A 15,140-nucleotide genomic window follows, 5' to 3' on the forward strand; every position below is an offset into this window, starting at 1 on the left:
TACAATTGTTTTGTATCAAAACCAATTGTCCAAGGATTGAAGATAGGTAATTATTTAACTTAGCCCAAATGAAAATGGAAAGTTTAATGTAACTTTTGTTGTTTGTTCAGTTCTTGTGAATAAGTGATTTGAGTATCAATGGCCACAGCGGGGCTATTCGTCGATTCCAATCACATTGCAACAAACTAATCATTTTTACAAATCCTATTTTACTAAGCTGTGATATAGTAAATAATATGGTATATAATATCTGAAGACAGATTTTTATAGAAAACCTTTCGAAAACCAAGTCTGTTGTATGCACTCATGATGGTAAATACTGTCAAAATACTGCCCTGCTAAGCAAAAGTGCCGTAACTAAAAAAAAAAAATGATAAAACCAAGTAAAATAGGGGTTTACTTCGTTTAATTGGTGTTTAAAAAAATTGTAATGGCACTTTTGCTCAGCAGGCCAGAGTACGTATATGCTAAAGAGTATTATTTTTGTAGTTAAGGTTTTTTTAAATATTTCATTATTTTATTTCTTTGCTAAATATTTAACCCACAAGTGTTGCAAATGAATTCCTTATGTGTTAAAATGAGCACCGGCGAGTAAAACTATCGTCTATGGGCTGTAATATACACGGTTAGTAAATAAATAACGCTAATAATTAGATTGTCACATGTAATATTATTGAAATTAACGAAATCAGTCTTAATGTTTGGCATTTAGATTAATTAATGTGTAGACATTACGGCTGTTAAATACATACTCGATAATATGTGTTGATCTGCGTCATTAAAATACAATGTTTACCGATATGACTAAGTGCAGTAAAACGTATCATTTCTGATGTACTACGTGCCTCTGTGTGTGTATAGACCAAAAAAAACCCTATTTGACAAACGTCAAAATTTCAACGTTCAAAAATATGGTATCTCATCGAATCGCATAGAATTTGGTGGTGAGTGAACTTTGTCAAAAACAAAATCGGTTGCCTATAAAAGGCAGCGGCGGTACCATTGGAATGCATCAGTGAGCATTTTGCATTCCTGTCATCAACAAGTATACCACACAAATCAGCGATACAACGCATAACACTATAATGGCTTTCAGTATGTTTCAAATCCGGAAATGGACCATTGTCGCCGCCGCGGTAAGTGTGTGCCGGTGTTGTTTGTCGAAGACTGGAGTGGAATTTTTTATTAATTTTGCCTTGCTTTTCGACCACCCATACAGTATATATAACACCTATGTGAGAGCTTCGTGTGAATAAAAAAAACAATAATTACTAATAAAAAATAAAAAAAACATTGCGCGTTTAATGGAAAAAAATAATTAGCGGTTCATGAATAATTCGAGTACGCGTCACGCGACGTAGGTTCAACTCTACGAGCGAGTACGTGGGCTTCTCGAAAATCCCTCAGGATACTATTATACATGTCCTATATCTTTATCGAAATCTATACAAACAGCACAGCGGTTGCGAGCGCCAAAAATATCAGTTTGCTCGACGCATTTTCCTATCTTCGCTCGCCAAACAAATAAAACATTAATGTGTAAATATAATTATTGTAAATGCATAGAGTTTACGGAAGAATATATACAATAACGGCAATATGAAATTTTAGAACAATGGTAGACGATTTATAATTAAAAACATTACCTTTACGTGGTTCAGCGCAACTGCATTAAGTTTTTTGAAAGTTAATACCTTTAGACCGTCGGTGTCGATTGCAGTAATACCGAAAACGTTAGGTGCATGTTATCTATGGAAACTAAATTTAATCTGCGTTTAATACTGAAACTTGCCGAGTTAAAATAATACTTGACTCGCGTTTAAACAGGGCAGTAGGCCTGTATTTTGTTTCTAAAATCTTATCAGGTGCAATTGATAAACAAATCGGCCACACTTTTTCGTATAGTGAGTTACCAGATCTGGTTATAAGAGCATGGGATAGACTGATATTTTCATATAGTAGCAGAAATTGTTTTTCCATCCAAACACATGCCCATTTTCATGTGTGAAATGTACATACTAATTAATCATTCAGTTCAGTGGTCGAGGTATGCCGGATATGGTCGGACATAATTTATAACAGTAACTGAGGGGCGGCTGATAAGGACAAACGAAATTCTTTTTGTCCTCTCGGTTAGAGTGCACCACGAAAGTATTGCTCTCAGGTTCGAGATGTGGAATTCACTTATATATATAAATGAATACACCACATATACTATGCATAATGCATACAAATATAAATCCAGTACAAGTGTTCTTATGTTACAGTTGCTCTTAGCCGTCTTCGGTCATATTAATGCCGTCGCGCTAGAAAAACGCTGCCATAGCGAGTGTTCCAACGAATGCGATAGTGGAAGCGATAGTGGAAGCGATAGTAGACACGACAGTGGACGCGATAGTGGACACCATAGTGGACACCATAGTGGACACCATAGTGGACGTGGTGGTGAATACTGTGGTGGACACGGTGGTGGACACGGTGGTGGACACGGTGGTGGACACGGTGGTGGACGAGGTGGAAACTGCGACGATTATTGTTGATGAACATTCATGTTCGTACAAACATGCTGCACCAAAGATATTTTTCCACAAAAAATGCAATTTTTTTTGAAACAATTTCATTTTAAGGCTAGTGATATCAATATAGTTTAAAAAAACAAAATCTAGTAAAATAATATAACCGCAGTTGATTAGATTCAAATAATTACGCCGCTGTTTTTTTTTTAATACATTATATTTTGAATTATTTTTGCACTATTTATGAATTATAAAAAAAAAAACAAATAACAATAGTTGTTTCTAATTAGTTAAATATAATGGTTTTGCGGCGCATAATTAAGAAAAATTTGATAAAAATAATTTAAGAAAATACCTACCTATATGATGTTCAATCGTATTTTAAATGTGTTACCACCTGTTGTGTACAAAAACAAATAGCTCAAATTAAGAGGTTTTGACTTATTGAATGAATATGAAACATTCACGTACCAACTACGAGTTGAATTAAAAATAACCAATACATTTTTTATTGTTTTAAATTTAACAGTAAGACAATTAATATAAATAGATTGCTGCAGAGACCGTTTGAATTTACTGCACTCATTTTTATTAATGCACACCATTTGTTGTTATTTGTTATTTATCACTTGTTACTAATAATTAATTTTAGCACTTATAATTACTTATTATATGCATTTTAAAATTAATATATAATTTTATATTAAAAATAATATAAAACGCCTAATTTTGATTTTTGTGTGTTGTGAGTGTTTTATAACAGCGTTAGATACTAATAAATATACAAAATATATTTATAAGTGTATCACTTGGCTATATACTGAAGAAATGAATACAATAAAATGGTATTTAAAATATAGCTAATAAAATCACCGGAGGGAATTGGGGTTTATGTTCTTAGGACTTGGTTAGCAAAATAAAATAATTGAATAGTTATGTTAACTGTAGACATCTTTACTGGCGTCTTCGTTTCGATATAAATACGTCCACTTGAAATGATGTCATGAAAATGTCGGAAGGAAGTGAACCGATTATGTTAATGGTTATTAAGAGGTTTCAAAAATAAAGGTTCAAGTTTAAGTATTTTATATATTGATATAAAATGCTATCACGTCATGCATTTGTTTTGTGTTGAGCTATAATAAATACGCTTCTAATGAATCAACAAACTCACATATTGATCTGACAAAATTATGAACATAAAAGTTCCCAAGTTGTGCAATCGAATAATGAATTGGTTAATTAGTTAAAATATACGTGTTTTTTTATAAATCGTAGGCTCAGAATAAAAGAGTAGGTACTAACGTTAATTTTTATATTTTAGGTTCCCATATTGTAGTTTGCAATCGTAAGAAAAAATTAAAAAATATAGATTGGTTAAGGGGCCTCTACACTAGCATTTATTAAGGCACATTGTATAGGCATTGTATAAAATATGTGGATTTAATCATTATAACAAACTAACAACGATATTCTGCTAAAATTAACTCTTTTATTCTGAGTCCACGAAATGTGCATTATTGTTGAAGTTATACTTAAATTGTTTAGTAGTACGCCATCGTTTATCCTGAAAATTTGGAAAAACCTTGTACTAAAGAGTTGTATTGATCTCTTGTTCATGTTTTCTCTACTTGTATAGACAGCGATTGTTTAAAAACTGTTTACCTAGTAAAAGTTTGAGTTTCTAGGTTCACCAAATAAAACATTATTGTCCAGTACAAAAGCATGTACAGTTAACATTTTTATTTCATAATCAAATATTACGTTAGTAGAATATTTATTTTGTTCATCACAAATTTCAACATTATTTGAGTACAATTGAATGATGTTATGTGAGTTAGTGGGATGCACACTAGGTGTATCTAATGTAAACATAATAATATATTTATTTTTCGATATTTATCTGCGTTGATTTTGTAACACTTAACTGGTAGACTTGTGTGGTACTATTTATAAACGTCAACTTATTGTTAGTATAATATGGTATTCATTAGGGTTGACCGACAAAGTGTATGCGTAAAGAATAATGCAAGAGCAATCAATCGAGAGTATTTTTTTATTTTATTTCAATATTTTTGTTTTTGTAGCGTATTTGCATTATTGATGATGAGATTATAATAAAATAAAATATGACAGAATAAGACTACTTTTTTAGTTTAAAAATAAGATAAGGGCGCCAGAATATTGACTATGGTATACGACTGAGGTTTTTTTTTGAGATCCAAACTAGGTAAAAAGTCACATATAGTGTCTGCAGGTTCCAATTTGAAAACAGTATCCGATATTCGAAACTATAATTGTACATCAATATGTATGCCAAGTAAGTAACGACGCAACATTTTTGTTTATCATACAAATTATAAGATAATATAGGATTTCTTCATGTTATACATTTAAATACCGGATTTTAAATAAATATAAATGGTACGTGTGTTCGCCATATTAACTTACAAAAATTAAGTAAAATATGAGCTCAATGAAATTTGTATGCAAAAACACAACAATAACAGTAATGTGTCACTGTATGTTGGAGAGAAACTGAATTTGACTAATTATTCTCAACCTTGAAGGGATGTAAGCCACTTCGCCAACGACGATTTCGTTAAATTTGAAAAATATGTTTTCGTTTTGTATTAATTAATTAATTTATTCATTAACTTATAATGATATATGTGTGTACTGTGTATGTATTATTTTTAATTTTGTACTTATTTTATATTATATGTTTTTATTACAGTTGTTCATCGTTTACGTGTTGCCGACTACGGAAGCTACTGCAATGAGGAAAAACGTTTATGGTGGTGGATGTAACGGTTATGGTAACGGTTTTGGTAACGGTGCTTGTGGTAACGGCTATGGAAGTTACGGAGGATGTTACTGATAATGTAGCAGTCAAAGATGCACAAATGCACTCGTTGTATTTGATATGCCTTTATTTATTTGAACTAATTTGTATATTGAAATAATAACAATATAAATAATTAGTTTTATAACACACACATGTAGTATGTTATTTTCGTGGATACTGTTTTCATTTATAACGCTACTAAGTCCTATGGTACTTACTGTTATAATTTGAACGTATACTTAAAAGATTTATTCATACTCTGTATAGACTGTATAGTCTCCCTATATGGAGGCATCACTAACCCCGAAAAACCAAAATATAATACAAATTATGAGCATTGTTGAACATAAAATCACAGTGTTTATGCGAAGGATAAATTAGGCTTACAAATCAATTATAACTATGAGTGAATATAATATTATTAATTATACATCAGTATTTACGCGTGTTTCAATTTAAAACACCCACATATTATTCTTGATTCCCGTAGTTGGATAAAAAAAGAATACTAAATGAGTAGCTCAATGTATTTAATGTTTATTTCAGTATTATTACTGATGGAAACGCTCCAGACAAAATGAGCGTGTATAGATAATGTTTTAAGCTTTTCGTCGTATTTATGGAACGCGCATATTTTTTTTATGGGGTTTTAAGCATTTAAAGCTGTTAAAAATAATTTTCTTTATAGGTGAATTTTATAATTAAAGAAACAATACAACGTATTAACGAAAAACCTATATATTTAGTGATGTTTTGACAGCAAGTTATCGAAATTTGAAGACAATTTAATCCTTTGAAACTTGAAAGGTAATTCGGGTACACTCATTTATGTAATACGATTGATGTGGAAGTTTCAACCTACTCTGACTGAGTTTTTTGCATGGGTCGTACATGTTAATATGGGTATCAACAATTATCAGTTCCACCTGAATTAATAATGATTCCGTGTTAATAAAAGCAAAAAAAAAAACGGTGCTAAATCATTGGCTCATAACTTATCCAATATTAAATTTTTTTTTTTTAATTACAATACTATTTACCTAAAGACTATTGGTTGCCATCCTAACATAATTAAACAAAAATCTACCATCAAGGTCAAAAGGTATAAGTTAAGTCGAACTTGACTGATAACAGCAAAATATTATTAAAACTTGAGTGTGGTATAGTATTTACACAACTTGAGTAGTTTGATTGGTCTGCCAACGTTTCCTAATACATGCACATTCCATTTTAAAAACTGGTTGGAGGTTGCTCGTAGTTCGTACGGTGGTTTCCTGTAGACTGATTATACAGGAAACCACGGTACCGCAGTAACCGCAAGTTGCATAAATAGTTATGACTTCTACAGTTATTGAGCTAGATAGCCGAAATGTTTGGGTTATTATAACACATACTAAGTTCAGCTAAGCAAATAAAACGCAAATTTCAGGTGCTTATAGACTCAATGGGTCACGAGAAATCATAAGGTATTCTCCAACCCGAGATTCGAAACACACATTTTCCAGGCAAGCGCAGCTACCTCTTTGATAAAGCAATAATAAGCCAAACCATTGATGGTTTGTAACTAATTTAGTAACAATTGATACAGAATACACCATAGCCAATATCAAACAATTATCAGTTTTTATACATAGAGTTATTAAAAAAAATATCGTGTATGATATAAGATTGTAATACTAGTAATTTAGTTTTATACAAATATCCGTATTTAAGGCGGTTCTGTTGCTTCGTATAATTCTAGGCTAACTCGCATATCTGATAAAAACAAATGTACAGCTGTAAATACACAATCCAATATTAAGTAAACGATATAAATTATAATATTAAAGGGTCTTTTTATTAATTGAAAACTTTATAGAACGAATTATACTCATATCTGTTCATACAGACATTCAACAGTATTGCTAATTTATCTAAGAAATAGATTTTATTAGATAAAAAAATACAATATTTTGCTGTAAACGCTGTATTTTGCTGTATATTTATCTAATTCATAAAAAAATTGACCACTGTAAGATATAATACAAGTGGAAACATATAGTATCCTAATTATTTAAGACTATTTAACATGTTCAACAAAGTAAGGGTGAGAAAACTATTTAAAAATTGTATTTAAATGTTAAAATAAAACATCACAGTAATGGTCTAGGTAGTGGCGGAATTTATGAATTACAATAGGAACAACAACAAGAACAAAAGCCACGCAGTATGATACACGCGACATGTATTTAACATTTCGGCTCGCTAACTTAAATCAAATAAAATATATTCTTCTTCAAAAGTTTTTATTTGTAACAAGATATGTAAATACTTCTCGATTTATTTCATTGTATTTTTCTGCAGATTGACTGATCATGTGGATGTGGTCGATTGTTAATTTTTTATTATACTGAAGTAGTGTCAATGGACACCTCCTTCAATCAAGTCGTCCAGCGTTGTAAATAAATTAGCCCTAAATTTTTCTTATTGTATATAAAATATAGATTGTAAATATTTTCAAATAAAAAAAAAATGATGTCACAGCCATAATGCTTTACAAAACCATCTTTAACAACAGAAAATTTAAATAAAATATGCAAGCAGTTTGAACCTATGTCACGAGAAGAGTTTATTCCATGACAATGTTGCATTGATTGCCACAACTCAGTTTTATTTTCATTAAATCTACTCCAGAAGTTGTGTTATTCAAGTCCACCGAAAAAACTGAATGAGGCGAGATTTTTTTTATATAAAAAAAAAAGTTCAAACGAGTATTGCACGTGCTATATCGTTCTAATCAAAATAAAAACACGTATTACATAGTCGGATACGTATCCTAACGACACAGAATCAAGCCAAAACACTTCTTCTCATCACGCTTCCCTTGAGATTTTTTCGATTTTCCGCTAAAATCTACTTCCTTTACAAGACCGATCATTTCATATATGGTTTTCATTGCTTCTTTTGGCTATAATACACGTTTGCGGTCCCCCGGGACGATGAAAATGAAAGTAATATCCATCGACGGTTTTTTAGGGTTTACCTACACTATTTCCAGTTCTTTATCGTAGCAAATTAAATAATTTGTTCATGACACTTATAATGGACACAATCGCACTCAAAGGGGTATATTTTTTAGACCTCCAATGAAAAGACAAACGTAAAATCCGATTATTTACTTCCTATTTGGGTGTTTCGAGTATTTCATTAACGATGATTATGGGTTTAAATCATTTATAAATAATATTCTTAATCAAATAATTTGATGACCGAATTTTATTAATGTACTACTAGTACCTACTCCAGTTGATTATATTAATAGTAAGTAAAATATATGTTAGTAAAATTTAAACGATCACCTAAAAGTGGTTAGAGTAAATTGAAGTAAAATATAATTTGTATTTTAACAACATACATTTTAAGCTGCTGTAAATTCCTTTTATTCAATTATAAACGAGAAGTATAAAAATTAAGTTAAACGGATTAAGTACTTTGAAAAATATATATGTTCCTTACGCATATTTGTCTTTAAAATTAATTGCATACTTACAATTCTCATAAGACTTAACGGTTCTGATTATTATACACATAGTCAGAATTTGATATTTTTGCATACTTCGAGTTATAATCCTCAAGTTGTATAAGATAAGGGCTCCGAAAAATAACGAATACAAAAGAAAACATCTGGCTAAAGGTATATTATTAGAAATAGTTGTAGAATATTGAATAATAATTATAGAAATAAATTATTAATATTAAATACATAGATAGGTATATACTTTGGTAACTATATTATACAATTATCAAAATACATGCATTGTTTACTCAAATAGGAAGCTACGGCTCCCTGGACCATTTGTTTGTCGAATCTCGGGATAGGAGTATGACTATATTAATATGTCTTACTGTCAAATGGGCATTTAAGTTTTTTTTTCGCGAAGTATTAAACTTAGTCATCTGAAATTTGCATAGATTATGTGGATAACTGAAATCATTATGTGTTAAACATTTCGGTTACCTAGCTCAAAGGTTGTTGATCTATTTTTGCTGTTATTAGTCGACTTTACCTTATAATTTCTGACTTTGAAAAGAGATTTTATCAGTTATGTTAGCATGACAATCTATTGTCTTTTGGGTTTCTAGTAATTTCATTTCCTATAGAATTCAGTTTGAGAAAGTCATGTGTCAATGATTTGGCAGTGGTTTTTGATGTATTTTAAAATAATTACACACATTATATTATATTTTCAATAAATATAGTTATTGCATGTGGCTATTTTAACTTAATTAAAATAAATACATGATAGCGTAACTGTATTATTTAATAATTAATTTAAACACTATGGAGTCCTCAAAGTTGCAGCAAAATTGATTAGGCGCTTTTAGAGTTTAGTCAACAATCGATCAAAGTATCGAATGAAATAGACTTAAGGCATAGAAGCATTAAAGGAACTATACTCATTCAGTTATTGGAAAACTTAGTAGATAGGTAATGGTCAATGCAAATTGCACTAGACGTTGAATAATTACTTTGTATTTAAGTTGTAATAGCTATATAGATTCTGGGCTTAACGCGGCTTATAGCAGAGTATTTAAAGTGTAACAACAATAGCTATTTGTAAACACCTATTTAGTAGGTTTGACCGAGCTCATAATATTAATGATTTATATTAGACCGGTAATCAACTGGACGCGACGCAGGGCTGCTGTCACAAGAGTTATTATACATCCGATTAATGAAAGAGTCACAGAAGGGGAACGGAAAGCACTATTTATTAAGGGGCAGTGGTCAGACAATATATTTTGACAAAAATTGATTTAGTAACCATTTTAATTATGCCGACTAATTTTAATGTAAAAAGATATTATTAAGTTTTTCTAGTGATAAAATTTGTATAGTTATTTTTCGCTCGGTTATGGCGAATGTTTGATAAAAAATGGCTTTCGTAGAAGTCATTTTCCGGCGTAACTATTAGACGGATTTCAATTTTTATTTTGTTTATGAAAAGCTTACTATTTTATCTATGGGTTTAAAAGGCCAATTTTTTTATTTAGGTATTAGTTAGATTTATTTAAAAAAACCATCAAAAAATAAAATTATAATCGTTCACTAGCTGCCCGTGTGTACCCGTGAGTTGCCCATGTGATAAACATGAATTTTTCAAGTTCAAGCCGCAAATGGCTATTGTTTGTCCCTGAGACTTATTTATGGCCATCGCGAAAGCCAAACGAATAGGAAATTGAAGTATTTTCAATGGTATTGGAGATTTCGAAATTTATTGACATTTTTCTGCTGTTTCCAGTCACTACCTTCCACTCTTCACTTACAGACTTTAAGAGGGTGTCGATGCGTTCCTGGCGCAACTTGATCATGATACCTGTCTGTGCTATATCGCGTCCCAAATGTGCAATTACTTTTTGGCAGAGATGTTTGCCAATGAGCAATTACATACCTATTTTGGGTGTACACGGCATGCTTAACTTCCTAGTTTCCTAGCTGCATGGCATTCTCGGTAAGATAAACACAACAACTTATGCAAATTTAACTGGGATAGTTTGCATCAATGGATGTGATCTGACAGATTTACATTGATTTTAGTGCAATGTTTTCAGATGATCGCAATACGCCCTACATATACATCTACGGCAAATAAAAACCACTTACTACAGAGCGACGTGGAATTGCCCAACAATTAATATACACTCTGAAGTCCGGCCGTTTTATTTTAAAGTTTTTTGATACGCAACATTAAACTACTGCTGTAAAGCAATTGATAAACAATAGCTGCAAATCGTTTGCTGGGCCGCCGTCTAACCAAAGCTCACCATAAACAATACAGCTGAGAAGATGACTGCGAATTGTTATGGAGGTCTTGCAATTACCGAATGACAAACGATCTTTATGGGCTCGAGCATTATGATCATTTATCCGACTCGTCGTTAGCGAAGTATTTTTTTCATGTTCACTGTATCCCAATTCGAAAATAAACGTCTCTATCGGCTGTGTTTTATTTTCTAAGACAATATAAGTGGCGTCGATTAATTGAAACAAAAAATGTTCCATGCGTCTGTATCGGTATCGTTGGTGATCAACAATACCGAAACGAATCGATTTAACAGACTATTATTTGTACTTAACATTGGACTAAATGAAAGTTCACTAAGCCCGAAATAACCAAAAGTGTTAAGCCACCCAAAAAAACACTAAGCAATTAGTTTTTATTTTTAATAATACCGCATACACTTTTGATATGAAAATATTCTACTTTTTGAATAAAGATTAACAGTTATTAATAATTATTATTATCTATCTACTACTTGTTAAACATTAATGACAATTAGCATAGAAACTTTGAAGTTAACTTTAAAGCTCAGGAACAATAGCAAACATTGATAGTTTATAATAATCATAGCTCTTAATAATATGATATTTACCATTTCTCTTTAGTTAAATTGTTAAGTGTCATCGTCAATTGTTTAAATAAAAAAAACATTTTTCAGCCGAGTCTGCGACCACGAAAGAGCATTTTCATGTCACGTTGAAGTAAATTTAGAGTAGTGGTGGAATTATAGATAATAAAATAGTATATTAACAAGCAGTAACAAGCTAGTATCTAAGGTGGCTAGTAAACATATCAAGTTTCTGGCTAATATTTTAGTGTTTTCATAATATCTGGCCTAAAACAATTCATAGGGAATATGACCTGTTAAATTATTGAATTTGTTTTTTAGTTATAGTTTGATCGTTGTGAATACAACACATAATTTAAAAAATTTAACATCCCCAAAAGTGTTCAAAATGTTCAATTTAAAAAATACTTATTGTTTAAAATATAAAATGTATTATTTTTAAAACCTTTAATAAATCTGTAAGTACTTATGAAGCTAATAGAAATCGTTTTATACTAGAATATGGTATACATAAATCGTGCAAAGGCTTGGCAAACAATTTCAGTGTTGAAACAATACATATTTGTGTTAATATAAAGCCTATTATAGCCTATAGGGCATAGGCATAGTCCACAGTTGTTTTAGAAAAATGTTTATACTAAATTTTTTGAAACACGAAGCAGGACGTTTGTGATCCTTCTTCTAATTAATATAACTGTCCGTGTTTGATCACGATTTTATAGTCTGCGCTTATGAAGTTTAGAAGACACTTATATAGTAGTTACACTTGTAAAACACATATTATCCAATAAGGGCGCAGGTGTAAGATGATTGTGTGTAAAGGGCTTGTATATAGGGTAATAAAGTTGTTGTTTAGCTGTATACCGTTAGTTAATGTTGACATGTACTTTGTCGTTGGGGACAACAGGCGACAAACTCCGACGGGTAAATTCATCATTGGCTTATCGAAAACCGAATGAGTGATAGCAAATATAAGTAAGTTTGTCACAAGTTTAAAGAAAAATCGTTTTACCGTATTATTTTCTGGGTATAAGGCACAAAGTGAAAGTAACATTAATTTATTCTGTCTGGAAACAATAATAATCACACTGCAATTGAACCCTTACAAATTATAGTTATATTGCCTAGTTATTATTTTCCCTGGCGGTTTCGCCATCATGCAAAATCGTTATAATTATAAACCATTAATGGACTTTATATAATTTCTAGACTAATGATTGTAGGTCATTGGGTGTCCAAGCCATTATATATTTGTTTTGTTTACGTGTCATAAAATAATATACCTATTGATCGACATAATTTGTTCGGTTAATCATCAATGTAATATAATTTTTAATAGATCCCCTCGGTAGTGTTCATATTTTTCACTTTAATTTACATACAAAAATAACTTTTTTTTTACCATTTATATACCACAGAGCAAAAATATATTTTAATAATATTTTACTGGAAATTATATTGTTTTATTGGTGTAGTGGGGTAGGTACACTCACAAGAGTTAGTACCGCCTCAGGGATATGAGCAGTTCCAGGTTCTCTTCTAGCCCGGAAGAGTTGACGTCTGTAATACTCGGGTTACGAGTACAAGGAACAAAGCAGCAAGCTATTCTATTACGATGTTAGGTCATCGAAAGATGATTTCCCTAAGGGCCGAAATCGAGCATTCACGAGCGAAAATCAGGGAGATTTTACTGGTTGTGAAGCTGTGACATGGAAAGAAGAAGGAACCTACCATGACATTAATCCCAAGAAAACTCATCATGCAGAACTCAATGCATATGGTCACGACGACACTCGGAATCGAGTTACGACTGAGAAGAAGAATATTATCTTATAAAAACTATTATATTATATTTTTTTACTATTAATAGTTTATGCCAAATTTCAACAAAACAATTAGAAATTTAATTTATTTTTAAATTGTTGTGTGAAAAATAACCATTGGCAATTGGAGTTTGTACAAAAACTCAAGAGTATACAAATTATAAATACCACGTGACTTCAAGTATTTTGATAAAATATCAGAAAATTATCTTGTTCCACGTGTGTTTCGAAAAGGACACAAGTCAAAAAATAAACGAAAATCTAAAAATATGATTTTTATTTGAGGATTGATAAACACAATTTTGTTTACTGGTGTCACTTTTAAAGCACATGCGATTTTTGGTTGACCGTTGGATATGTAAATTATACATTCAATAATTTCATTTGTGTACTCAAAATAATAAATAATTGGGTTTTTTAAAAATTTTAATTGGACATAATAGCGATACGTTTATACTTTTGGTAATGTGTTTAATAGTGTAACATACATTTCATAAAGTTTTTTTAAGTTGTGCTGCAATAAAGTAGTTTTTTTTTTGGTATACAAGTTCTTTATATTTAATGAATTGAATGAATATGTACATGACCATAATTTTAACCATACTTTTCGAGATGGCCAGGAATTTAAAACTTTCATGTAATATTAACTCCCTACCGCGGTTTTTTTTTACTTTCTCGAGTCGCGTGCAATATTGTTGTTTTAATTCGTGTTATAAAGTTGTGGAGGACCTATATAGGGTAGGCGCTAGCATCTAGCCTATATATCGTTATTGTCATCATTGTATATAATTACACAACGACTAATTTAGTCAACATCACAGCTACTGAAAAACAATTCAGTCAATAACAAGTTCTATTTTTTTCAATTACCATGACGTTGGATGAAAAGACTTATATAGTAGTTAACAGGTACATATTATATAGTATTATGTGAGTTTATGATAAAGTTTACAGTCGTCCGTTTACTCGAGGAGGTCACGAGTTCTTAAGTCTTATGAAGTATTCAACGTAAAGTTTTTTTTTAAAAACGATTAACAGTTTACCACAACGACGACGTGTATGTTACCAAGCGGTGTATCCCGTGTCAGTCAAACTTGTCCCTGACCTGTGTTATGACAGCGTCACGTTACGTTCCACAAAAACTATATCATCGTTTTGCTTCCTTTTTTTTTTTTTTTACTCAAGTCGGTTAACAAGTTCATTTGTCACCTTTTTGCACATTTTGCGGGGGAACGCCGCAACGAGATGTGAAATATTATCGAATTAACGCAACGCTAGGTTTTGTCTGAGAAAACTACGTTTCTCCGCATAGGCATAATATGTCTCGAGGCATATTACACAGTTTCAGTTTGGAACTTTTGGTTTTATTTTATTCCTTTACACGAGCACCGCAAAAATATCAGAATCGCCTTTATTACATGCGTCACTACCACAGACGAAATGTATTTGGACCATAAAAGGTAATGGAATCACAAAAAATAAATACAAAACCAACAACTTTTGCCAATTTCTTATATTACTATATTATAATATAATAATAAAGGTAACATAAAATACCGGCAA

General features: G+C 31.2%; 1 long non-coding RNA gene across 1 annotated transcript; it reads left to right on the top strand.

Annotated features, from left to right (window-relative positions):
• Positions 1-954: 954 nt before the first annotated feature.
• LOC126845749 (uncharacterized) lies at positions 955-5,513 on the top strand. The gene is made up of 2 exons (XR_007686818.1): positions 955-1,136; positions 5,254-5,513. It is a non-coding gene; the product is annotated as an uncharacterized LOC126845749 (long non-coding RNA).
• The last annotated feature ends 9,627 nt before the right edge of the window (positions 5,514-15,140 follow it).

Source organism: Adelges cooleyi, unplaced genomic scaffold (assembly GCF_023614345.1).
Source record: "Adelges cooleyi isolate 19-005CV unplaced genomic scaffold, UGA_ACOO_1.1 ACOO_flye_CR_arks_rails_tigmint_CR_PRNA_8, whole genome shotgun sequence".
In the NCBI taxonomy this organism is placed as follows: domain Eukaryota; kingdom Metazoa; phylum Arthropoda; class Insecta; order Hemiptera; family Adelgidae; genus Adelges; species Adelges cooleyi.